This window comes from Oncorhynchus mykiss, chromosome 7, assembly GCF_057628025.1.
Source record: "Oncorhynchus mykiss isolate SJ-2025 chromosome 7, ASM5762802v1, whole genome shotgun sequence".
In the NCBI taxonomy this organism is placed as follows: Eukaryota; Metazoa; Chordata; class Actinopteri; order Salmoniformes; family Salmonidae; genus Oncorhynchus; species Oncorhynchus mykiss.
Genome location: NC_143028.1, coordinates 68,400,001 through 68,427,592, shown reverse-complemented (window position 1 = coordinate 68,427,592; position 27,592 = coordinate 68,400,001). Strand labels below are relative to the sequence as shown.

General features: G+C 42.8%; 1 protein-coding gene across 1 annotated transcript in view; it reads left to right on the top strand.

Moving 5' to 3' along the window:
- Window positions 1-656: 656 nt before the first annotated feature.
- LOC149982653 (uncharacterized) overlaps window positions 657-27,592 on the top strand; it is a 101,769-nt gene continuing 74,833 nt past the window's right edge. The window contains exon 1 of the mRNA XM_090242229.1: window positions 657-976. The gene's annotated coding sequence lies outside the window, so the exon portion shown is untranslated. The remainder of the gene's footprint in view (window positions 977-27,592) is intronic.

Sequence of the window (27,592 nt, the reverse complement as noted above, 5' to 3'; positions counted from 1 at the left end):
AGGCTTGGCGATTATAGGGACTGCAACCTTAAAGAAGAAAGGGTCTAAACCATCTGACCCAGATTTTTTGGGGGGGTCAAGTTTAAGGAGCTCTTTTAGCACCTCAGACTCAGTGACTGCCTGCAGGGAAAAAGAGGGAGAAGCATCGGGGATAGTCGAATTAGAAGTGGTGGGAGATGAGGAAATGTTGGACGGGCAAGGAGTTATGGATGAGTCCTGACTGAATAAAGTGGTGATTAACTTTTTATGGCTGCAGGGGCAGTGTTGAGTAGCTTGGATGAAAAGGTGCCCATTGTAAACGGCCAGCTCCTCACTCTCAGTTGCTAATATATGCATATTATTAGTAGTATTGGATAGAAAACACTCTGACGTTTCTAAAACTGTTTGAATTATGTCTCTGAGTATAACAGAACTCATATAGCAGGCAAAAACCTAAGAAATTCCACTTCCTGTTTTTTATTCTGTGGGTAGCAGATCTTCAACCAAGCTCTCATTGAAATTACAGCGAGATATGGATGAGTTTTCACTTCCTATGCCTTCCACTAGATGTCAACAGTCAATAGAACTTTGTCTGATGACTCTAATGTGAAGGGGGGTTGAATGACACAGGAAATAGTCACCACTGCCACGAGTTGACCATGCATTCACTATGCGCGTTTACAGGGGAAGGACCTGCGTTCCACCGGTCATCTGAAGTCATTCTAATTCTCCGGTTGGAACGTTATTCAAGATATATGTAAAGAACATTCTAAAGATTGATTCAGTACATCGTTTGACATGTTTCTACTGACTGTTACGGAACTTTTGGACATTTCGTCACGTTATAGTGGACGGGCTTTGTGACTTTGGAATTGTTTACCAAACGCGCTAACCAAAGTAGCTAATTGGACATAAATAACGGACATTTTTGAACAAATCAAGCATTTATTGTGGACCTGGGATTCCTAGGACTGCATTCTGATGAAGTTCATCAAATGTAAGGAAACATTTATTATGTATTTTCTGGTTTCTTTTGACTCCAACATGGCGGCTAATTTGGCTTCTGTTCTGAGCGACGTCTCAGATTATTGCATGTGTTGCTTTTTCTGTAAACTTTTTTTGAAATCTGACACAGCGGTTGCATTAAGGAGAGGTATAGCTATAATCCCATGTGACTTGTATTATCATCTACATTTATGATGAGTATTTCTGTTGCAACGATGTGGCTTTGCAAAATCATGTGATGTTTTTGGAACAAGTGAATCTAAATAGCCAATGTAAACTCAGATTTTTTTATATACATTTTATCAAACAAAACATGCATGTATTGTGTAACATGAAGTCCTATGAGTTTCATCTGATGAAGATAATTCAAGGTTAGTGATTAATTGTATCTTTATTTCTGTTTTTTGTGAATGCTAATTTTTCGCTGTAAAATGGCTGTGCTTATTGTGGTTTGGTGGAGACCTAACATAATCGTTTGTAGTGCTTTCGCTGAAAAGCCAATTTGAAATCGGACACTTTGGTGGGATTAACAACGAGAATAGCTTTAAAATTATATAAGACACATGTATTTTTTAGGAATTGTTATTATGAGATTTCTGTGGTTTGAATTTGGCACCCTCTATTTTCACTGGTAGTTGTCATATCGATCCTGTTACCGGGATTGCAGCCATAACAAGTTAAAGAGCCCAGCCGTGTGCTTCTTGTTAGTAACAACCACATCATCAACATTAAGGGACATGGGCAGCTGTGAGGAGGAGGGTTTATTCTCCAGGTCTTTAACCTTTTTCCAGAACTTCTTGGGGTTAGACCCACAGAGAGAGAATTGCTCCTTAAAGTAACTAACTTTGGCTTTCCGGATAGCCTGAGTGAACTTATTTCTCATTTGCCTGAACGATTGATATCCAGTCAGCCTGAGTATGCGTGTGCCGGGCCTTTCGCCAAATGCAATTCTCGAGATGGAGTAACTCTGCAAGATCACTGTCGAACCAGGGGCTGAACCTGTTTATAATTCTCATTTTCTTGTTTGTTAACAATACCACTGAAAATATCAAAACATAAGGTCCAAGCATCTTCGACAGGGATCAAGCTGATTCTAAACAATTTTACAGAGCCCAGTTCATGAAGAAAGGCTTGCCCATCAAGTTTTTTAGCAAGAGTCTATGACAAATCAGGACAGGTCGTTTCACTGAGCAGCCATTACGAACACAGGCTGTAAAACAGTGATCACTAAGGTCATTATAGGAAACACCAGACTGATAACTATCAGGATTGATTGTGAGAATAACATCGAGGAGAGTAGCCTTTTCTGGGTGTTTGGAGTCATACCTTGTGGGATTGGTGATTATCTGAGAAATATTTAGGGAGTCCCAATGCTTTAGGACTTGGTCAGGTGGTTTAAGCATGTCCCAGTTTAGGTCACCAAGCAGGACAAATTTTGAGTTAGTGTAAGGGGCCAGGAGAGAGCTTAGGGCAGTTAGGGTACAGGCCGGTGTTGATGGAAGACGATAGCACCCAGCAACAGTCAACAAAGAGCTATTTGAAAATGTAATGCTTAAATCCAGAAAAACAAATTGCTTGGGGACAGCCTTGGTGAAGACAAACGAGCACTGAAGGTGAACCTTGGTAAAGATTGCTACTCCCCCACCCTGGAAGATCTGTCTTGCCGAAAAAGGTTAGAACCAGAAAGGTTAACATCAGTATTCAAAACTCTCTCCCTTAACCACATCTCAGTAATTACCAACACATCTGGAATGGAGCTGTGAACCCACACTTTCAATTGATCCAGTTTAGGTAATAAGCTTCTAGTGTTAATGTGCAGAAAACCCAGGCTTTTACGAGAGCAGAAATCAGAAAAGGAGATTTTTATTTATTTATTTCACCTTTATTTAACCAGACAGGCCAGCTGAAAACATGTTCTCATTTACAACTGCGACCTGGTCAAGATAAAGCAAAGCAGTGTGACACAAACAATAGAGTTACACATGGGATAAACAAACATACAGTCAATAACACAATAGAAAAATATATCTACAGTGTGTTCAAATGTAGTAAGATTAGAGAGGTAAGGCAAAAAATAGTCCATAGTGGCGAAATAATTACAATTTAGCAATTAAACACTGGAGTGATAGATGTGCTGAAGATGAATGTGCAAGTAGAGATACAGGGGTGAAAAGGAGCAAAAATAAATAAATAGCAATATGGGGATGAAGTAGTTGGGTGGGCTATTTACAGATGGGCTGTGTACAGGTGCAATGATTGGTAAGCTGCTCTGACAGCTGATGCTTAAAGTTAATGAGGGAGATTAAAAAAACTCCAGCTTCAGTGATTTTTGCGATTCATGAGGCAAGGTATGGTATATAATGGACCTTCCCAGTGGGACATTATCAACATTAAAATTCATTTATGTTTTTATCTAAATGTTGACTGTAAAGCATGCCAGCTGTTCCCATGGTTCAGCAGACAGTGTGGTCTTTGTATTGATGGAGAGAACTATTGATGCCTCAAAAGGATACCACTGCAAAGGCTTTTTTCAGGATTCTGCATTTAATGGAATTAAAAATATATATAAAAATCCCCACAAAAAATGAAGTAAGCTTCAGGCAATATCTTTTTGAGTGCGGACCCATCAAAAAATGTTATAGTCTTTGATTGTCACAGCAATTTAATTCAGTTAAGTGGGTCTGAATGAAGATTCAGACAGCTTTAAAACCTCTCTAGGGTATGTGGGACGCTAGCGTCCCATCTGGCCAACATCCAGTGAGATTGCAGAGCGCCAAATTCAAATACAGACATACTCATTATAAAAATTCAGAAAACAAAACATATTTTACATAGGTTTAAAGATTAACTTCTTGTGAATCCAACCACGGTGTCAGATTTTAAAAATGCTTTACGGCGAAAGCATACCTTATTATTTGAGAAATTATTACAAACAGTAACCAGCCAAGCAGAAGCGTTACAAAACTAGAAATAGAGATAAAATGAATCCCTTACCTTTGATGATCTTCATATGGTTGCACTCAGAAGACATTCATTTACTCAATAAATGTTCCTTTTGTTCGATAAAATCTCCTTATATCCAAAAACCTCTGTTTTGTTCACTCGTTTTCTTCAGTAATCCACAGGCTCAAACGCAGTCAAAACAGGCATACAAAAAATCTAAATTGTATCCGTAAAGTTCATAGACACATGTCAAAGGATGTTTATATTCAATCCTCAGGTTGTTTTTAACCTAAATAATCTATAATATTTCAACTGGACAATAACGTTGTCAATATAAAAGGTAAACAAGAAATGCACTCTCTCGGGATTGTGCATGAAAAAGCTCTCTGACACGTCAGGGTCCACTCATTCAGACTGGTCTTACTCCCTCATTTATAAGAATACAAGCCTGAAACAATTTCTAAAGACTGTTGACATCTAGTGGAAGGCATAGGAACTGCAAATTGAGTCCTAGGTCAATGGATACTGTAATGGCATTGAATAGAAAACTACAAAACCACAAAAAAATACTTCCTGAATGAATTTCTCTCAGGTTTTCGCCTGCCAATCAGTTCTGTCATACTCACAGACACTATTTTAACAGTTTTGGAAACTTTAGAGTGTTTTCTATCCAAATCTACCAGTTATATGCATATCATATCTTCTGGACCCGAGTAGCAGGCCTTTTAATTTGGGCATGCTTTTCATCCAAAATTCCAAATGCTGCCCCCTACCCTAGAGAAGTTAACTTCTCCGTTGTTAATTCTCTTAGCAAACTCAGCCCCACTTAGCCAGTTAGCACTTTTAGCCATTTCACACATACTACTCTCTAAAAACAACCAAACTTGAGTGATTTCACTAACCAAATGACAGGTCATTATAGAACAACAACAACATCAATGAAATGCAGTACAAAAAATCAAATCAAATCAAATGTATTTATATAGCCCTTCGTACATCAGCTGATATCTCAAAGTGCTGTACAGAAACCCAGCCTAAAACCCGAAAGAGCAAGCAATGCAGGTGTAGAAGCATAACAAAATGAATGCAGTACAACAACAACAACAACAACAACAACAACAAAATACAGTACAACAACAACAACAACAAAATGCAGTACAACAACAACATGCAGTACAACAACAACAACAAAAATGCAGTACATCATTCAAGTATCAATCAGTTTGCATTTAGGCAAACAAATGTGTTTTAGAGGATGGGTACCAAACATTGGATTGGGAAAATGACATTACCATCCACAGTACTCGGAGGTATTACAGAAATAAATCCTACATTTCACCAACCAATCTTCTCTTGCCTGATTTGGTGTCACCTAAATCCCATATTGTAAATCAACAGCCAACATATTCCACAACTGCCACTTTTGAGATACAGTATAAGCTACATCAGTTTATCAACACAAATCCAATATTGTGTCTGCAGACTAGGCTATGTCTTATTCCAAGGACAAGCATAACGTTTAATGCTAGTTGCAGCTCTGCCAGCATTATCTATCAAGCTAGACTATAACTATTCTGCTCACATTTTGCCGCTTGTTTCAATATGTGATCCTTACTTTTACTTTTGTACAAGCTTGCCAATATTGTGATAATCCAACCTTGTACCATCCACCATGGCAGTGTTTCGGAGAACAACTTTCTACAGTGTCAAAAAACAACAATGGAATTTCTAACAGAACTCTTATCCCTCCAGACTCAGGTAGAATCACTATTGGGTGACATGTTGTTGGCGTAGCTCAACTTTCAGATGTCTAATTTATGAAAAAGAGACAAAGCCTGTACAGGAGCTTCCAGTTATGTGTACTAATCAAAGCATTTGAAGAGGAGGCACTTGATGTTTTGTCAGATTGAGTGGCACTCAAAGAGATGGGAAGACACTGTACTATTTATCACAAAGGTTTTTATCAAAAACACACACAGGTACTCCAGTGAAGAGGAGATGGCTTGGAGAATGAAAGAAAGGGTGTGTGTGTGTGTGTGTGTGTGTGTGTGTGTGTGTGTGTGTGTGTGTGTGTGTGCGCGCGCTCGTGCACATGTGTGTTTCTCTTCTGGTGTAGAAGCCCAGACGAGGAGGGGGGAATTTGAGCGATTCCAACTTTGTTTCTAGACCATTTCTATACTTAATCCATGTGAATAAACTATTATGGCTTCTCATGTATAAGTATAAGCGTGGGGATAGTCAGCTGCAGTTGAGACAGAGACATAAGACTGATTCAACGACTTTACTTTGACCTTCTCCTTTTCCGATTCAGGAAGCTGAGCTCAAGTAGCGCTAGTGTGTGCTTCTGCACAACATAACCAGACAGAACAAGTTCTATCTTCAGGTGACAAACAGGACAACTTCAACAGTCTGTGTAGTGTGTACTCCTTTATCTACCCCCAAACTTGAAGTCTCCAACTTAACGTCCATTCCCCTGAAACTGCCTCAAAGTCTTCCTAATCCTCGAACTGCCAAATGTTTTAATGATGATACCTATTAAAGACATATCTGGAGGATATTATTACCTGCTACATGAGAGAAGCTGAGCTATTTACCTTCCCTCCAGTCACAAACAGATGAGCTCCGCTTAGACTCTTAATCAGGAAGTGTGGATTTCAGTTTCCCCCAAATTCTAAAGCTAGCTTTATGGAGTAATTTTAGTGCCAAAAGAAATTGAATCACTATTGAATCAACTTAATACATGGCTGCTTACAGCCCCTGTCACTGAGGAAAACAACTCGCACCCAGCTATCATTATGTGTGTGAATAACACAGAATCACACAAAGAGAGACGGATGTGGACATGGTTAATAGAACATATTTTCATGCTCAGTCATGTCGAATCTAATATGTTACACCACAAATGGTTTTGAGTCAAGATAACGAAATCACCATATCCTTGGCAGTATCTTCAAAATGATATTTATTAAGTTTGTCAGTAACCAAATGAATCATGCCATCACTGATGAAAGTGAACTATAAGGTTTTCAAACGGTCAAAGTCGTCGAACACTCTAGCCGTAGATGGAATGCTGAATGGTGCGTTTCCTCTACGTTGAAACACCACTGGTGATGCAGCATGATCTATTTGAGTGTTGATCTATACCTTGATTTTTTATTTAACTAGGCAAGTCAGTTAAGAACAAATACAGAACAAATAATCTATACAGATTCCATAGAGTCCCTGTTACAGATTACAGCCAAGTAAGACATTCACTTACATTAATTTACCACAGCACAAAGTTGTTCACAGGTTGACAGACATTTAGGTGGTCAACTTTTCTCACTTGCCTGGCTTAGCCCTGTTTAAACGGGGGGAGTTCATTTTCAAGCTTTGGTCAGTTAATTTATAGACACTTGATGACTCTCAGAGCTGCAAAGTGTGATGCCACCATGGCAACCGCAAAGCCATATATTACCGATGTAATTACACTCATGGTTTCGAATGGAAAATAAAGTGGAGGGGGTAGATTGAAGGAGGAAAACATTCAAATCAGCCACCTGTTTTTGGAACGATTTAGACCTATATACTCTGGATCTTTTATTTTGACATTGCTAGTCATGAATATGAGTGATTGCTAGTCCTTGAGGTCACGCTGTTCAGTGACCTCTGTGTAAGAACTAACAACAAGTTTCATGGATGTTCACAAATTATTGTCTTTACTTAGTTTTTCACATATGATACATTTTCAAATATAATGCTAAAATACATTTGATATATTGGGGGAAACATATTTGTCTTTAATGGGTGGAAAACCTATTCTTACCCTTAGGAAGGATTTGTGACATCGTCCACTTTCTAGGTGTTCCCTCAAGTCCATCAAATCACCGTTTTAATTGTTTGTCAAGAGATATTGTATGTACGGTGTCCATATTATGACTGAGACACAACTTCCAAGGATGTTTGACTGTCCTAAAATGGAGGCTGTACGTTCAAAACCTTTATAACAATACGGTTTTTGCTCAGTTTCATTCCAAGGCACATATCAAAGGGATTACTTTGAGTTTAAAGCAAGTTTAGCCTAGCTTTGAGAGAAATCTGAATAAACACTCTTAGAGACAAATTCATATGTATTTGTCACACCCTAATCTGTTTCACTTGTCTTGTGCTTGTCTTCATCCCCCTCCAGGTGTCACCCATTTTCCCCATTTATACCTGTGTTTTCTGTTTGTCTGTTGCCAGTTCGTCTTGTTTCGTCAAGCCTATCAGCGTTGTTCCCGTATTCCTGTTTTTCGCTCTAGTCCTCATTTTCTAGTTTTCCTGGTTTTGACCATTCTGCCTCTGCACTGACCCTGAGCCTGGCTGCCGTTCTGTATCTTGTGACACTGTCCTGGATTACTCCCCCTGCCTGCACTGTCCCTGAGCCTGGCTGCCGTTCTGTACCTTTCGGACTCTGCTCTGGATTACTGACCTCTGCCTGCCCTTGACCTGTCGTTTGCCTGACCCCTGTTTTTGTAATACACTTTTGTTAGTTTGTACTGTCTACATCTGGGTCTCATCCTGAGGTCTGATTCACAAATACCTGTTAGCACTGTGGAGTGTTGCCTACACGCAATGTTATTAACAGGCTAGCTTGTTTAAAGTTCCAGAATGAATATAATCCTAATGGAGTGGGATGGGATGTTTGTTAAATTATCTTTGGCTGAGACATACTCGCAGTCCTTTTCTGCAATCAAATGACAAAATCGAACCCTCTAGTGGCCTCATGGGTGGAATGTTATAAAAATTTCCCTACATTTCATAATGAATAAACATATTTTTCTAAAGCTTAAAATCCTGTGTTTCTATGTTAATCAGTTTTGTTGTATTTCAGTCTTCTGTGATGCATACGTATAAAGTGTAATATATAGATGCAAACTTCAAATTGAATACATTTAAAGTCTATATCAGACATGGTGCAGGCGTCTTCTTTTTTTAAGACCATAACCATAAACACCATGTGTGTGAGGTGTATATGCTTGTTTCAAAGTAGATTATTTTAAGACTACCAAGAAGCACCGTGATTTAGCCCACTGCAGTAGAAGGTTACGTTGCCCTCAATTTCTGTGTCCTACATGGTCAAATACCCTCTCTGTATTGTTGATAAGTTTGTATAATCAAGTGTCTGTCCTGAGAAATGGGTTGCGTGATTTGGCCAAGTTTTGATAGGTAAATCTATATTCAAAGTGTAATATTTTAGAGAACTCTTTGATTTAGAAGACCAGAGGATTGTTGAATAATGCATCAGCTATTTAGAGTCAGCGAGACTGGACTTGTTTCAAACAAGGGCACATGAGACCTTCGAATAAGCCCACTAATGAAAAGGAGACATACTGTTCTGCCTCACCCACTTCCCTTTGGTATTTTATAATTCAAACACGTGCGTGCTCCACAACCACACTCACTCATGCCAGAGCAATGCTTATCAGGAATAACTTTTGGGGGAGAGTTGACAAGTAGCACATGCAATAGGAGCCTAGTTTGCCATAATCTGCATGTGGAAAAAGAGAAGTGATGCACACAATTCTGTTGAAGTAGTTTAGAATGTTAGTTATTGTCATTCTTGACAAGAAGCAGTTCATTTCTCATTCTTTACAATAAGCAGTTGTCAATGTGAGAATTGTTGCTAGAGGTAACTCATGTCAGTAATGCAACATCAATTGTAGCCTGTTAACTTGAAGGATAAGCAGCATCTAAATCTGAGCCTGAGCAGGGTTTCGGTATGTGTAGTTCCACAGGTGTTCTGCTGTTCACCCTCAGGAACTGAGGAAGAGGTCAGTGACACAGAATTAGCAGTTGTAGGACTTATCCGCTAATTTGTATATTTATTTTCACTTTGCCTCTGTAGTCTATGTACTCCTTCACCTCTGTTTCATGACACTATTGCTGGGGATTGGGACATTGTCACAACTACATCTACCACTACAACCCACAGCTTTGCACACTCTTGGCATTCTCTCAATCAGCTTTGTGAGGTAGTCACCTGGAATGCATTTCAATTAACACGTGTCCCTCGTTAAATGTTAATTTGTAGAATATCTTTCCTTCTTAACGCATTTGAGACAATCAGTTGTGTTGTGACAAGGTAATCAATCAATCAAATGTATTTATAAAGCCCTTTTTAAGCAAAATGTTATACGGAAACCCAGCATAAAACCCCAAACAGCAAGCAATGCAGGTGTAGAAGCACAGTGGCTAGGAAAAACTCCCTAGACAGGCCGGAACCTAGGAAGAAACCTAGAGGAATCAGGCTATGAGGGGTGGCCAGTCCTCTTCTGGCTGTGCTGGGTGGAGATTATAACATAACATGGCCAAGATGTTCAACTGTTCATAGATGACCAGAAGGGTCAAATAATAAAAATCACAGTGGTTGTAGAGGGTGCAACAGGGCAGCACCTCAGGAGTAAATGTCAGTTGGCTTTTCATAGCCGATCATTCAGAGTTCAAGACAGCAGTTGCGGTAGAGAGAGAGTCAAAAACAGCAGGTCTGGGACAGGTAGCACGTCCAGGGAACAGGTCAGGGTTCCATAGCCGCAGACAGAACCGTTGAAACTGGAGCAGCAGCAAGATCTGGTGGACTGGGGACAGCAAGGAGTCATCGGCCAGGTAGACCTGAGGTATGGTCCCAGGGCTCAGGTCAAATCAAATCAAATCAAATCAAATTGTATTGGTCACATACACATGGTAAGCAGATGGTAATGTGAGTATAGAGAAATGCTTGTGCTTGTAGTTCTGACAGTGCAGTAATATCTCGCAAGTAATCTAACAGGTCCTCCGGGAGGTGAGGGAGAGGGAGAGAGAGAGAATTAGATGGAGCATACTTAAATTCAAACTGGACACCGGATAAGACAGGAGAATTACACCAGATAAACCAGACTAGCCCCTTGACACAAAAACTATTGCAGCACAGATACAGGAGGCTGAGACAGGAGGTAGGGGTGGTATACAGAAGATAGCTCTATTTGGTAAAATACCAAGTCCATATGTCGTCAAAATGACTGTCTGGCCGTTTCTATTGATAACGAGTAATACAAATTATCTACAAAAGATAGGTGTCAAAATTATTGGCACTCCTGTTTTCAATACTTGGGCACCCTTCCCTTGCAAGGATAATGACACTGAACCATATTCTAAAATGTTTCATGAAACCTGAGAGGGAGAGAAAGAGAAGACGGTTCCCCTGAAATGAGTCCACTGTGTTTAAATTGCATTTCATATGAAAGCGTGTCGCCTCCTTTCTCTCAGTCTCATCCCTCCCTCTTTTTCTCACTTGTTTATTTGTTTCATTAAATGATGAAGTTTTAGAGTGTGTGTGTGTGTGTGTGTGTGTGTGTGTGTGTGTGTGTGTGTGTGTGTGTGTGTGTGTGTGTGTGTGTGTGTGTGTGTGTGTGTGTGTGTGTGAAGTGAAGGGTGAGAGTGAAGCCGGTGTAAAGTGTGAAAGAGAGAACCAGTGGGACCGTACATCAATATGCTGTATGAGGTGTTCTCTGATGAGGTGTGTTCCCACCTGGAGTCCATCTTTCCTCACATCTTAAAAAGGAGCGATGGACCTGTCACATGACAGCCACAGCCATCAATCTCTGACAGACGCCAACATACTGACTGCCCCCCCCCCCCCCCCCCCCCCCCTCTCTCTCGTTCTCTCTCTGCTCTCTGTCTCTGTCAATTAAATTTAATTCAAGAGACTTTATTGGCATGGGAAACATATAATAACATTTCCAAAGCAAGTGAAGTAGATAATATACAAAAGTGAAATAAACAATACAAATGAACTGTTAACATTACACTCACAGAAGTTCCAAAATAATAAAGACAATGCAAATGTCATTATGTACAGTTGATGTCGGAAGTTTACATACACTTATGTTGGAGTTATTAAAACTCATTTTTCAACCACTTCACACATTTCTTGTTAACAAGGATTAAATGTCAGGATTTGTGAAAAACTGAGTTTAAATGTATTTGGCTAAGGTGTATGTAAACTTCCGACTTCAACTGTATACAGTGTTGTAACGATGTGCAAATGGTTCAAGTACAAAAGGGGAAAAAATAAACATATGGGTTTTATTTACAATGGTGTTTGGTCTTCACTGGTTGCCATTTTCTTGTGGCAACAAGGTCACAAATCTTGCTGCTGTGATGACACACTGTGGTATTTCACCCAGTAGATATGAGAGTTTATCAAAATCGGGTTTGTTTTCAAATCTTTGTGCATCTTTTCTTTTTTTTCTTTTTTTCTTTGACCTTTATTTAACTAGGCAAGTCAGTTAACAACAAATTATTATTTTTAATAACGGCCTAGGAACAGTGGGTTAACTGCCTTGTTCAAGGGCAGAACGACAGATTTATACCTTGCCAGCTCGGGGATTCGATCTTGCAACCTTTCGGTTACAACGCTCTAACCACTAGGCTACCTGCCGGATCTGTGTAATCTGAGGGAAATATGTCTCTAATATGGTCATACCTTTAGCAGGAGGTTAGGAAGTGCAGCTCAGATTCCACCTCATTTTGTGGGCAGTGTGCACATAGCCTGTCTTCTCTTGAGAGCCAGGTCTGCCTACAGTAACCTTTCTCCAAAGCAAGGCCATGCTCACTGAGTCTGTACATAGTCAAAGCTTTCCTTAAGTTTGGGTCAGTCACAGATATCAGACATTCTGCCACATTGTACTCTCTGTTTAGGGCCAACTAGCATTCTAGTTTGCTCTGTTTCTTTGTTAATTCTTACCAATGTGTCAAGTAATTATCTTTTTGTTTTCTCATGATTTGGTTGGGTCTAATTGTGTTGCTGTCCTGGGTCTTTGTGGGGACTTTTGGTGTTTGTGAACAGAGCCCCAGGACCAGCTTGCTTACGGGACTCTTCTCCAGGTGATGGCTTTGTTGTGGAAGGTTTGGGAATTGCTTCCTTTTAGGTGGTTGTAGAATTGAACATCTCTTTTCTGGATTTTGCTCATTAGCGGGTATCAACCTAATTCTGCTTTGCATGCATTATTTGGTGGTTCACATTGTACAATGAGGATATTTTTGCAGAATTCTGCATGCAGTCTCAATTTGGTGTTTGTTCCATTTTGTGAATTGTTGGTTGGTGAGCAGACCCCAGACCTCACAACTATAAAGGGCAATGGGTTCTATAACTGATTCAAGTATTTTTAGCCAGATCCTAATTGGTATGTCGAATTTTATGTTCCTTTTGATGGCATAGAATGCCCTTCCTGCCTTATCTCTCAGATCGTTCACAGCTTTGTGGAAGTTACCTGTGGCGCTGATGTTTAGTCCAAGGTATGTATAATTGTTGTGTGCTCTAGTGCAACGGCGTCTAGATGGAATTAGTATTCGTGGTCTTGGCAACTGGACCTTGTTTGGAACACCATTATTTTTGTCTTACTGAGATTTACTGTCAGGGCCCAGGTCTGGCACAATCTGTGAAGAAGATCTAGGTGCTGCTGTAGGCCCTCCTTGGTTCCAGTGTCCTTGCCAATTCGTTGATATATATGTTGAAGAGGGTGGGGCTTAAGCTGCATCCCTGTCTCACCCTCCGGCCCTGTGGGAAGAAATGTGTTTTTTGCCTATTTTAACCACACACTTGTTGTTTGTGTATGTGGATTTTATAATGTCATATGTTTTTCCCCCAACACCACTTTCCATAAATTTGTATAGCAGACCGTCATGCCAAATTGAGTCAAAGGCTTTTTTTAAATCAACAAAGCATGAGAAGACTTTGCTTTAGTTTTGGTTTGTTTGCTTGTCAATTAGGGTGTGCAGGATGAATATGTGGTCTGTCATACAATAATTTGGTAAAAAGCCAATTTGACATTTGCTTTGTACATTGTTTTCACAAAGGAAATATATGAGTCTGCTGTTATTGATAATGCAGAGGATTTTCCAAAGGTTGCTGTTGACATATATCCCATAGTACTTATTGGGGTCAAATGTGTCTCAACTTTTGTGGATTGGGGTGATCAGTCCTTGGTTCCAAATATTGGGGAAGAGCTAAGGATGATGTTAAAGAGTTTTAGTGTAGCTGATTGGAATTTGTGGTCTGAATATTTTATCATTTAATTGAGGATACCATCAACACCACAGGCCTTTTTGGGTTGGAGAGTTTATATTTTGTCTTGTAGTTCATTCAAGGTAATTGGAGAATCCAGTGTGTTCTGGTAGTCTTCAATAGTTGATTCTAAGATTTATATTTGATTATGTATATGTTTTTGCTGTTTGTTCTTTGTTACTGAGCCAAACAGATTGGAGAAGATAATTCTTTGTGTTGTTGTTTGTTTAGAGTTTCCCAATTTTCCCAGAACTGGTTAGAGTCTATGGACTCCTCAATTACTGTCATGTATTGTCATGTTGTGTCTTGTTTCTGTCCTTTCCCTTCACCCTGTCTCCCTCTGCTGGTCGTTATTAGGTTACCTTTTCTCCCCCTCTTTCCCCCAGCTGTTCCTTGTCTCCTCCTAACTACCTCGTCACCTCTTTTCCCACCTGTTCCCTTTTTCCCTCTGATTAGTCCTCTATATCTCTCTCTGTTTTTGTTTCTGTCTTTGTCGGATTCTTGTTTGTGTTTTTCATGCCTGAACCAGACTATCGTCATGTTTGCTGCAACCTTGTCCTGTCCTGTCGGAATCTGCCGGTCCATCTGAGCCTACCTATGTTTTGTAATTAAAGAAGCTCTGTTTACGTTAATTCGCTTTTGGGTCCTCATTCACGCACCGTAACAGAAGAATCCGACCAAGAATGGACCCAGCGACTTCGGATCCTCTCCACTCAGCCGTCGAGATCCAGGGAGCGATGCTAGGCAGACACGAGCAGGAATTGTCTGCTGCTCGACATGCCGTTGAGACCCTGGCCACCCAAGTCTCCAACCTCACAGAACAGGTTCACCATCTCCGCCTCGATCCACCGGCCACTTCCAGGGCTTTCGAATCTCCGGAGCCCAGAATCAATAACCCGCCGTGTTACTCTGGGGAGCCCACTGAATGCCGCTCGTTCCTCACCCAGTGTGATATTGTGTTTTCTCTCCAGCCCAACACTTACTCCAGGAGCGCTGCTCGTGTCGCCTACGTCATATCTCTCCTTACTGGACGGGCTCGTGAGTGGGGCACGGCAATCTGGGAGGCAAGGGCTGAGTGTACTAACCAGTATCAGGACTTTAAGGAGGAGATGATATGGGTTTTTGATCGATCTGTTTTTTGGGGAGGAGGCTTCCAGGGCCCTGTCTTCCCTATGTCAAGGTAATCGATCCATAACAGACTACTCTATTGAGTTTCGCACTCTTGCTGCCTCCAGTGGCTGGAACGAGCCGGCTTTGCTCGCTCGTTTTCTGGAGGGTCTCCGCGCAGAGGTAAAGGATGAGATTCTCTCCCGGGAGGTTCCTTCCAGCGTGGATTCCTTGATTGAACTCGCTATTCGCATTGAGCGACGGGTTGATCTTCGTCACCGAGCTCGTGGAAAGGAGCTCGCGTTCTCCGTTGCCCCCCTCTCCGCATCACTACCATCTTCCTCTGCCGGCTCGGGTGCTGAGCCTATGCAGCTGGGAGGTATCCGCATCTCGACTAAGGAGAGGGAACGGAGAATCACCAACCGCCTCTGTCTCTATTGCGGTTCTGCTGGTCATTTTGTCACTTCATGTCCAGTAAAAGCCAGAGCTCATCAGTAAGCGGAGGGCTACTGGTGAGCGCTACTACTCCTGTCTCTCCTTCAAGATCCTGCACTACCTTGTCGGTCCATCTACGCTGGACCGGTTCGTCAGCTTCCTGCAGTGCCTTAATAGACTCTGGGGCGGAGGGCTGTTTTATGGACGAGACCTGGGCTCGGGAACATGACATTCCTCTCAGACAGTTAAGGGAGTCCACGGCCTTGTTCGCCCTGGATGGTAGTCCTCTCCCCAGGATTCAGCGTGAGACGCTACCTTTAACCCTCACTGTTTCTGGTAATCATAGCGAAACCATTTCTTTTTTAATTTTTCGTTCACCTTTTACACCTGTTGTTTTGGGCCATCCCTGGCTAGTTTGTCATAATCCTTCCATTAATTGGTCTAGTAATTCTATCCTCTCCTGGAACGTCTCTTGTCATGTGAAATGTTTAATGTCTGCTATCCCTCCTGTTTCCTCTGTCTCTTCTTCACAGGAGGAGCCTGGTGATTTGACAGGGGTGCCGGAGGAATATCACGATCTGCGCACGGTGTTCAGTCGGTCCAGGGCCACCTCTCTTCCTCCACACCGGTCGTATGATTGTAGTATTGATCTCCTTCCGGGAACCACTCCCCCCCGGGGTAGACTATACTCTCTGTCGGCTCCCGAACGTAAGGCTCTCGAAGATTATTTGTCTGTAGCTCTTGCCGCCGGTACCATAGTCCCCTCCTCCTCTCCCGCCGGAGCGGGGTTTTTTTTTGTTAAGAAGGACGGGTCCCTGCGCCCCTGCATAGATTATCGAGGGCTGAATGACATAACAGTGAAGAATCGTTATCCGCTTCCTCTTATGTCTTCAGCCTTCGAGATCCTGCAGGGAGCCAGGTTTTTCACTAAGTTGGACCTTCGTAACGCTTACCATCTCGTGCGCATCAGGGAGGGGGACGAGTGGAAGACGGCGTTTAACACTCCGTTAGGGCACTTTGAATACCGGGTTCTTCCTTTCGGCCTCGCTAACGCTCCAGCTGTCTTTCAGGCATTAGTCAATGATGTCCTGAGAGACATGCTGAACATCTTTGTTTTCGTTTACCTTGACGATATCCTGATTTTTTCACCGTCACTCCAGATTCATGTTCAGCACGTTCGACGTGTCCTCCAGCGCCTTTTAGAGAATTGTCTTTTTGTGAAGGCTGAGAAGTGCTCTTTTCATGCCTCCTCCGTCACATTTCTCGGTTCTGTTATTTCCGCTGAAGGCATTAAGATGGATCCCGCTAAGGTCCAAGCTGTCATTGATTGGCCCGTCCCTAAGTCACGCGTCGAGTTGCAGCGCTTTCTCGGCTTCGCGAATTTCTATCGTCGTTTCATTCGTAATTTCGGTCAGGTGGCAGCCCCTCTCACAGCCCTTACTTCTGTCAAGACGTGCTTTAAGTGGTCCGTTTCCGCCCAGGGAGCTTTTGATCTCCTCAAGAATCGTTTTACATCCGCACCTATCCTTGTTACACCTGACGTCACTAGACAGTTCGTTGTCGAGGTTGACGCGTCAGAGGTGGGCGTGGGAGCCATTCTTTCTCAGCGCTCCCTCTCTGACGACAAGGTCCACCCTTGCGCGTATTTTTCTCATCGCCTGTCGCCGTCGGAACGTAACTATGATGTGGGAAACCGCGAACTGCTCGCCATCCGCTTAGCCCTAGGCGAATGGCGACAGTGGTTGGAGGGGGCGAACGTTCCTTTTGTCGTTTGGACTGACCATAGGAACCTTGAGTACATCCGTTCTGCCAAACGACTTAATGCGCGTCAGGCGCGCTGGGCGCTGTTTTTCGCTCGTTTCGAGTTCGTGATTTCTTATCGTCCGGGCTCTAAGAACACCAAGCCTGATGCTTTATCTCGTCTCTTCAGTTCTTCAGTAGCCTCCACTGACCCCGAGGGGATTCTCCCTGAGGGGCGTGTTGTCGGGTTGACTGTCTGGGGAATTGAGAGGCAGGTAAAGCAAGCACTCACTCAAACTCCGTCGCCGCGCGCTTGTCCTAGGAACCTTCTTTTCGTTCCCGTTCCTACTCGTCTGGCCGTTCTTCAGTGGGCTCACTCTGCCAAGTTAGCCGGCCACCCTGGCGTTCGGGGTACGCTTGCTTCCATTCGCCAGCGCTTTTGGTGGCCCACCCGGGAGCATGACACGCGTCGCTTCGTGGCTGCTTGTTCGGTCTGCGCGCAGACTAAGTCCGGTAACTCCCCTCCTGCCGGCCGTCTCAGGCCGCTTCCCATTCCCTCTCGACCGTGGTCTCACATCGCCTTAGATTATGTAACCGGACTGCCTTCGTCAGCGGGGAAGACTGTTATTCTTACGGTTGTCGACAGGTTCTCTAAGGCGGCTCATTTTATTCCCCTTGCTAAGCTTCCTTCTGCTAAAGAGACGGCACAAATCATCATCGAGAATGTTTTCAGAATTCATGGCCTTCCGTCAGACGTCGTTTCGGACAGAGGTCCGCAATTCACGTCTCAATTTTGGAGGGAGTTTTGCCGTTTGATTGGGGCTTCCGTCAGTCTCTCTTCCGGCTTTCACCCCCAGTCTAACGGTCAAGCAGAACGGGCCAATCAGACTATTGGTCGCATCTTACGCAGTCTTTCTTTTCGCAACCCTGCGTCTTGGTCAGAACAGCTCCCCTGGGCAGAATACGCCCACAACTCGCTTCCTTCGTCTGCGACCGGGCTATCTCCTTTTCAGAGTAGCCTCGGGTACCAGCCTCCGCTGTTCTCATCTCAGTTCGCCGAGTCCAGCGTCCCCTCCGCTCAGGCTTTTGTCCAACGTTGCGAGCGCACCTGGAAGAGGGTCAGGTCTGCACTTTGCCGTTATAGGGCGCAGACTGTGAGGGCTGCTATAAAGCGTAGAACTAAGAGTCCTAGATATTGTCGCGGTCAGAGAGTTTGGCTCTCCACTCAGAACCTTCCCCTTAAGACCGCTTCTCGCAAGTTGACCCCGCGGTTCATTGGTCCGTTCCGTATTTCTCGGATCATTAATCCTGTCGCAGTTCGACTTCTTCTTCCGCGATATCTTCGTCGCGTCCACCCGGTCTTCCATGTCTCCTGTGTCAAGCCCGTTCTTCGCGCCCCCGCTCGTCTCCCCCCCCCCCCCCCCATCCTTGTCGAGGGCGCACCCATCTACAGGGTCCGTAGGATTTTGGACATGCGTCCTCGGGGCCGTGGTCATCAGTACCTAGTAGATTGGGAGGCGCTCGGTGAGTGGGGGGGTACTGTCATGTATTGTCATGTTGTGTCTTGTTTCTGTCCTTTCCCTTCACCCTGTCTCCCTCTGCTGGTCGTTATTAGGTTACCTTTTCTCCCCCTCTTTCCCCCAGCTGTTCCTTGTCTCCTCCTAACTACCTCGTCACCTCTTTTCCCACCTGTTCCCTTTTTCCCTCTGATTAGTCCTCTATATCTCTCTCTGTTTTTGTTTCTGTCTTTGTCGGATTCTTGTTTGTGTTTTTCATGCCTGAACCAGACTATCGTCATGTTTGCTGCAACCTTGTCCTGTCCTGTCGGAATCTGCCGGTCCATCTGAGCCTACCTATGTTTTGTAATTAAAGAAGCTCTGTTTACGTTAATTCGCTTTTGGGTCCTCATTCACGCACCGTAACAATTACATTGAGCTGATTTCTGACGTGCTGTTCCTTCTTTTTCCGTAGTGTATTTCTGTATTGTTTTAGTGATTCGCCATAGTGAAGGCGTAGACTCAGGTTTTCTGGGTCTCTATGTTTTTGGTTGGACAGGTTTCTCAATTTCTTTCTTAGGTTTTTGCATTCTTCATCAAATCATTTGTCATTGTTGTTAATTTTCTTCAGTTTTCTGTTTGAAATTTTTTTGATTTGATAGGGAAGCTGAGAGGTCAAATATACTGTTAAGATATCTGTCTGTCTCTGTCTCTGATCCTGTCTCTCTCTCACAATCTCTCGTGCTCTCTCTCACTCTCTCTCTGTCTAGGATCCTCTCTCTCTCTCTTTTTATCTCTCTCTGATCATCTCTCTCTCTCTCTCTCAAGCTCTCTCTCTCATTTTCTCTCTCACCTTATTTATATTTCTCTGTTGTCATTGGCTTAGTAGTTAGGTTAATGGTGATTGGGTATAGGTGCAGTTATTTTGGTAGGGGATTGACTAGAGTAGAGGGAGCTGACCATTGGTTGGCTGGCTCATAATTTTCATCCTCAAGTGCAGAGGGTGGTTATAGTTACAGATTGGTGGTATAGGTTGTAAGGCGTAAAGCACTATAGCTCCTCCTATATGAGAGCATGTAATTCCAATCCACCACTCTTTCTAATCAGTATTGCAGTGCATTTAACAAGTATTTTAAGGACTCTAATAACTTTCACCCATGGCCATGCCATTTTGAAAAGGTCAATATCCACAACCATGTGTTTCACACACTATAAAGCATAATAACAACCTCATTACTTCCTGCTGCACTCGTTCAATAGCCAACTCATCAATGGCTTTTAAATAGACACATTATATAGCGTTTTATGGGTTTGGTCTTACACTTGGGTTTATCGTTTAGGTCTTTGGAGTTTTCACCAACTAAAAGGGCGTGATAGGTGGAATTGAGATTTTAGTCAGGGCTCATTCTGCATATGATTTTAGTCAGGGTTCATTCTGAATATGATTTTAGTCAGGGTTCATTCTGCATATGATTTTAGTCAGGGTTCATTCTGAATATGATTTTAGTCAGGGTTCATTCTGCATATGATTTTAGTCAGGGTTCATTCTGCATATGATTTTAGTCAGGGTTCATTCTGCATATGATTTTAGTCAGGGTTCATTCTGCATATGATTTTAGTCAGGGTTCATTCTGCATATGACTAATATGGTATAAGAACAATGTGACAGCATGTCGTTATGTTCCAAAGATCACAATGAAGAAATATCAAATTCTCCTAAAAGGTTCAGAAAAGAGATCCATCAAAATACACAATGTGTAATGACCAGAACAACATTGACCCGAGCAACTACCAATTCATTATTGAATTAGACCAATTAATTATTCAGTATCCGACAAAAGTAATGATGTTGATCATGTGGTGTGCTGCTAACAACACGGGGGAGAGTTCTCTCTCTCTCTCTCTCTGAAGTGGTTTAATGTTGTGTGTGGGGCCACAGCAGTCTCCATTACTCAGGAGTAATTACCAAATAAAACATGTGTAGGCTAAATGGAGGAACAGTCTGCAACTGTGCCTGCAATCACTGCAGAGAGAGGAGTTGTTATACCTTGTGAGAGCGTTGTGCCCATTGGTTTGTGTGTAATAGAGAGAGGGAGAGGGAGATAGAGAGAGAGAGAGAGCTATTGAGAGCTAGAGAGAGAGAGCTAGAGAGAGAGAGATAGTGAGAGCTAGAGAGAGAGAGCGAGAGAGGGAGAGAGTGAGATAGAGAGAGAGAGAGAGCTCATGGGCTCCTGAGTTCTTCTGATAGAATTAATTAGAGTTTGATAAACGAACAGGACACTAACCTCAACATTAAAACCTCAATCCAAATCAAAATTCCTCACCTAAAACCTTGATATGGACAAAATTACCTGAATGGACTATTACTACCAAGGACTATCAAGAAAAAACTTCTAACAATTTTTTTTCTTCTTTTATTTAACTAGGCAACTCAGTTAAGAACAAATTCTTACTTACAATGACAGCCTACCCCAGCCAAACCCTACCCCGGACGACTCTGGGCCAATTGTGCGCCGCCCTATGGGACTCCCGATCACAACAAGTTGTGATACAGCCTAGAATCAAACCAGGGTCTGTAATGACACCTCTAGCAGTCCCAAGACTTGCAGAAGAAACACAGCGGAACCTGGAAATACCATCCAACGCAAATCTGAGTGAGTAATATTCACTCTGAAGCTATTTCTGAAGCCAAAAAGTAAAATACAGTCATTTTGTTATTTAAAGCTAAGTAAATAAGTATACTAAGCTACTATGATGCTAGGACAGAACAGACTTGGCGGAACCTTCAATTAGCCCTCAAGTGTGAAGTCAGATGTGTGAAAACCCTTGAGCCCCCACCATCAGAATGCAGAGGCCTTTGGATTACTCCATGGATATTAACAATTACGCAGCAAGGAATAGGTGCAAGGAAAAGCTCCTCAAGGACAATCCAGAAACAATATTTGCTGACTGCTACAAAGAGGGCAACGTAAGCAACTTAATTTTCCACACAGACCATCCCCTGGCATGGCACAGTGCTACTAGAGCACATTACCCCTATGTCGAGAGAGGGTATTGAACAAGAGTGGAAACTCAGAATACTATAGATTGAGGAAATTGGAACAACCTCTGTCAATCTGTACAAGTCTGGGACATTAATGGTGCAGGGCATCCTCAAGCAGTTCCAGCAGGACTTTTACGGGATAAAGAGAGAGCACAGCAGGAAAAGCTCTCTCTCTATGAAGACTACCCCATCCTGACTACCCCCCCCCCCCCCCCACCCCCCCCACCCCAGCACTGAACACATCCAGGTTCCACAACTGCACTGCTCCTCATCATTGATAAATTCACAGAGCTGGAGAGAGACATGGTGGAGCTCAGAAAGCGAGTAGACACAATCCAGACCGAAGGACGAGGTCAGAAAGCTGAGGTGTGACAGAGAGCAGGACACTCCCCAAGACAAGCCAGCAGAACAGCCCACCTCAGACCTAGACTACAACCTCAACACCACAATGGGACAGACAACACAGAACCCACCAACCCAACAGACCCCACCCCCCCCATAACAGCCCTCGTGTCAGCGCCCCCATTAGCAATCGTGACAACACCCGCCACATCCACTGAGGACACACAAAAGCCAGAGAATGTGCTACTCATTGACTCAAAATGGCAAACACATTCAAGAGGATAAACTTTTTCCCAAACATAGTGGCTAAACACTGGTGCCCAAACACTAAGCATGCCCTGGAGCTGTTGTCAGAGGACAGACCAGGGTCCCCCAGCCACATCATAATTCACACTGGCACAAATGACCTGAAGGCCCAGCAGGAAAGGGTGGCCACAGCACTCAAGAGAGTGATTGAAAACGTTTCTTCCACCATCCCCAATGCACAAATGGTTATCTCCACCCTACTACCACAAAAATACTTTCACCATGCCACCATACAGCAGGTGAATGCAAGTATTTTGCGAGACTGTGCCTCAAAACCTAAAGTATACATGGCCCACCACTCCACCCTGGACATGAACAGCGTTTACAACCAGGTCTACCTCTACAAGGCAGTAATGCCAACTTTTGCCAGGACCCTGAAGGACGTCACCCTCAACCATAGTCCCAGCACCTCAAACAAAAGCAACAGAGCATTAGACACCCCACCCAGACCAGCGAGACACCCTCCTAGACCTGCAAGACCCCCTCCCGAAGGACCTGCACCGAGTGAACCCATGCCAAGAGGACCTACACCCACAGCATCTCCCCCACAGCATCACCACAACACCCCAAGCTAAGACCACCCCAGGCAAACCCTTGCCACACCTTATATAGGCGCCCCCATATCAGACCTATGCCCCTTCTGCCCACCCCATGCCCCCTCCCCCATGGCAAGGACCTCAACATGACAGCAGGACATATGCCCAGGCCGTGAGCAGAGCAACAGGCCCAACCCCCACTATTACACGCACCCAAGACACATTCTGCGACCTAAGAGGTATGTATCAAATGGTCAACATGCTAAGCTCACACTGACTGTGATGGTCCTTTTCTAAACCACACACAAAAACAACACTAGACACTGTGGAATGCAAAGCTTTTCCTGTCTCATCCTGGAATATACAAGGTCTGAGGTCATCTGCCTTTGGTCTAAATAGCAGGAACCCAGACGTCATCAAATAAATTACAGACATTGTCATCCTACAAGAAACATGGTATGGACGGACCCACTGATTTCCCTCTATGTTACAGAGAGCTGGTAGTCCCATCAACCAAACTACCAGGTGTGAAACAGGGAAGAGACTCAGGTGATATGCTAATTTGGCATAGAACAGACCTAACCCACTCTATTAAATTAGTCAAAACAGGAACAGGAACATTTTACATCTGGCCAGAAATGAATAAGGAAATGATCTCAACAGAGATAACGCACGTTCGCACGGTCCCCGCAGCCAGACAACTTTCTCATTGCTTTTGGAGGGAAATGCTGTAGGAATGCTCAACCGGTGTCTCATTCAGCCGACAGACACTTTCAACAGGTTTTCCCCATTAAGCAGCGAGTCGGAGTCTGAGGCCGAGCCTTCTCTTGTCTCTACTCCTCCCAATACGGGGTCTATGATGCCGAAGCTTCCCAACATTAGCTCTGACAAATTGAGAACCCTAGTCATTAGTGACTCCATTACCCGCAGTATTAGACTTAAAACAAATCATCCAGCGATCATACACTGTTTACCAGGGGGCAGGGCTACCGACGTTAAGGCTAATCTGAAGATGGTGCTGGCTAAAGCTAAAACTGGCGAGTGTAGAGAGTATAGAGATATTGTTATCCACGTCGGCACCAACGATGTTAGGATGAAACAGTCAGAGGTCAACAAGCGCAACATAGCTTCAGTGTGTAAATCAGCTAGAAAGATGTGTCGGCATCGAGTAATTGTCTCTGGCCCCCTCCCAGTTAGGGGGAGTGATGAGCTCTACAGCAGTCTCACAACTGAATCGCTGGTTGAAAACTGTTTTCTGCCCCTCCCAAAAGATAGAATTTATAGATTATTGGCCCTCTATCTGGTACTCACCCAAAAACAGGACCAAGCCTGGCCTGCTGAGGAGTGACAGACTCCATCTTAGCTGCAGGGGTGCTCTCATCTTATCTACCAACATAGACAGGGCTCTAACTCCTCTAGCCTGCCAGCTTAGTGGAGTCTGCCACTAGCACAGGCAGTGTAGTCAGCTCAGCTATCCCCATTGAGACCGTGTCTGTGCCTCGACCTAGGTTGGGAAAAACTAAACATGGCGGTGTTCGCCTTAGCAATCTCACTAGGATAAAGATCTCCTCCATTCCTGCCATTATTGAAAGAGATCGTGATACCTCACATCTCAAAATAGGGCTACATAATGTTAGATCCCTCACTTCAAAGGCAGTTATAGTCAATGAACTAATCACTGATCATAATCTTGATGTGATTGGCCTGACTGAAACATGGCTTAAGCCTGATGAATTCACTGTGTTAAAAGAGGCCTCACCTCCTGGTTACACTAGTGGCCATATCCCCTGTGCATCCCGCAAAGGCGGAGGTGTTGCTAACATTTACGATAGCAAATTTCAATTTACAAAAAAAAAAATAATAATTGTCTTTTGAGCTTCTAGTCATGAAATCTACGCAGCCTACTCAATCACTTTTTATAGCTACTGTTTACAGGCCTCCTGGACCAAATACAGCGTTCCTCACTAAGTTCCCTGAATTCCTATCGGACCTTGTAGTAATAGCAGATAATATTCACATTTTTTGTGATTTTAATATTCACATGGAAAAGTCCACAGACCCACTCCAAAAGGCTTTCGGAGCCATCATCGACTCAGTGGGTTTTGTCCAACAAGTCTCTGGACCTACTCACTGTCACAGTCATACTCTGGACCTAGTTTTGTCCCATGGAATAAATGTTGTGGATCTTAAGGTTTCTCCTCATAATCCTGGACTGTCAGACCACCATTTTATTACGTTTGCAATCACAACAAATAATCTGCTCAAGACCCCAACCAAGGATCATCAAAAGTCGTGCTATAAATTCTCAGACAACACAAAGATTCCTTGATGCCCTTCCAGACTCCCTCTGCCTACCCAAGCATGTCAGAGGACAAAATCAGTTAACCATCTAAATGAGGAACTCAATTTAACCTTGCGCAATACCCTAGATGCAGTTGCACCCCTAAAAACTAAAAACATTTGTCATAAGAAACTAGCTCCCTGGTATACAGAAAATACCCGAGCTCTGAAGCAAGCTTCCAGAAAATTGGAACAGAAATGGCAACACACCAACCTGGAAATCTTCTGACTAGCTTGGAAAGACAGTACCGTGCAGTATCGAAGAGCCCTCACTGCTGCTCGATCATCCGTAATTTGCTTTCTAATGATCATGATCTTTTTCTCAAAGAAATTCATGAATTTATTACAGCTGAAGTGAAAGCCGTCCTCACTTGGAAAATGCTGCTTTTTATTTAGCTTTGCGACAGTATCAAAAATAAATTTTGTATGTTTCTTATTTTCCTCAATTAAGTTGGAAAAATAGGATGGACTCCTCTTTAAATCTGCGTATTCCTCCAAAGCTCAGTTGTCCTGAGTCTGCACAACTCTGCCAGGACCTAGGATCAAGAGAGACGCTCAAGTGTTTTAGTACTATATCTCTTGACACAATGATGAAAATAATCATGGCCTCTAACCCTTCAAGCTGCATAATGGACCTTATTTCATCTAAATGGGGACCCTATTCCATCTAAAATACTGAAAGAGCTGCTTCCTGTGCTTGGCCCTCCTATGTTGAATATAATAAACGGCTCTCTATTCCCCGGATGTGTACCAAACTCACTAAAAGTGGCAGTAATAAAGCCTCTCTTGAAAAATCCAAACCTTGACCCAGAATATTTAAAAAACTATCGGCCTAAATCGAATCTTAAGGCATTAAGGCATTACAGAGTGTAGTGCGTGCATTACATCACCGGGGACAAGCTTCCTGCCATTCGGGTGCTCTACACCAGGCGCCCTAGTCATAGACTGTTCGCACTATTACCGCACTACAAGCAGTACCGGAGCACCAAGTCTAGGTCCAAAAGACTTCCTAACAGCTTCTACTCCCAAGCCACAAAACTCCTGAACAGCTAACTAAATGTGTACCCAGACTATTTGCATTGACACGCCCCCCCCCCCCCCTCCCAGGCCTTGTTTTACACTGCTGCTACTCTCAGTTAATTATCACTTTACCTCTACCTACCTATAGTAATTGGAGTGTAATAGTAATTGGATTGTAATAGTAACAGAAATAGGAGAGTAATAGTAATTTGACTGTAATAGTAGTTGGATTGCAATAGTAACAATAATTGGAGTGTAATAGTAATAGGAGTGTATTAGTAATTGGAGTGTAAGAGTAGTAGGAGTGTAATAGTAATTGGAGTGTAATAGTAATTGGAGTGTAATAGTAATTGGAGTGTAATATTAATTGGAGTGTAGTAGTAATGGGATTGTAATAGTAACAGGAACAGGAGTGTAATAGTGATGGGAGTGTAATAGTGATTGGAGTCTAATAGTAATTGGAGTGTTTTAGTAATTGGAGTGTAATAGTAATTGGAGTGTAATGGTAATTGGAGTGTAATAGTAATTGAAGTGTAATATTAATTGGAGTGTTTTAGTGATTATAGTGTAATAGTAATTGGAGTGTAATGGTAATTGGAGTGTAATAGTAATATAAGTGTAATATTAATTGGAGTGTAATAGTAATTGGAGTGTAATGGTAATTGGAGTGTATTAGTAATTGAAGTGTAATATTAATTGGAGTGTAATAGTAATTGGAGTGTATTAGTAATTGGAGGGTTTTAGTAATTGGAGTGTAATAGTAATTGGAGTGTTTTAGTAATTGGAGTGTATTAGTAATTGAAGTGTAATATTAATTGGAGTGTAATGGTAATTGGAGTGTGATAGTAATTGAAGTGTAATAGTAATTGGAGTGTAATAGTATTTTGAGTATGACAGTAATTGGAGTGTAATGGTCATTGGAGTGTAATAGTGAATGGAGTCTAATAGTATTTGGAATGTAATACCAATTGGAGTGTAATAGTATTTGGAATGTAATATAAATTGGAGTGTAATGGTAATTGGAGTGTAATAGTAATTGGAGTGTAATAGCAACAGTAACCACAGTGTAATAGTAATGGGAGTGTAATCAAAGTGTAACAGTAATCAGATTGTAATAGTAACAGTAATGAGTGTAATTGTAATTGGAGTGTAATCAGAGTGTAACAGTAATCAGATTGTATATAGTAATGAGTGTAACAGTGATAGGAGTTTAATTGTAATAGGAGTGTAATAGAAA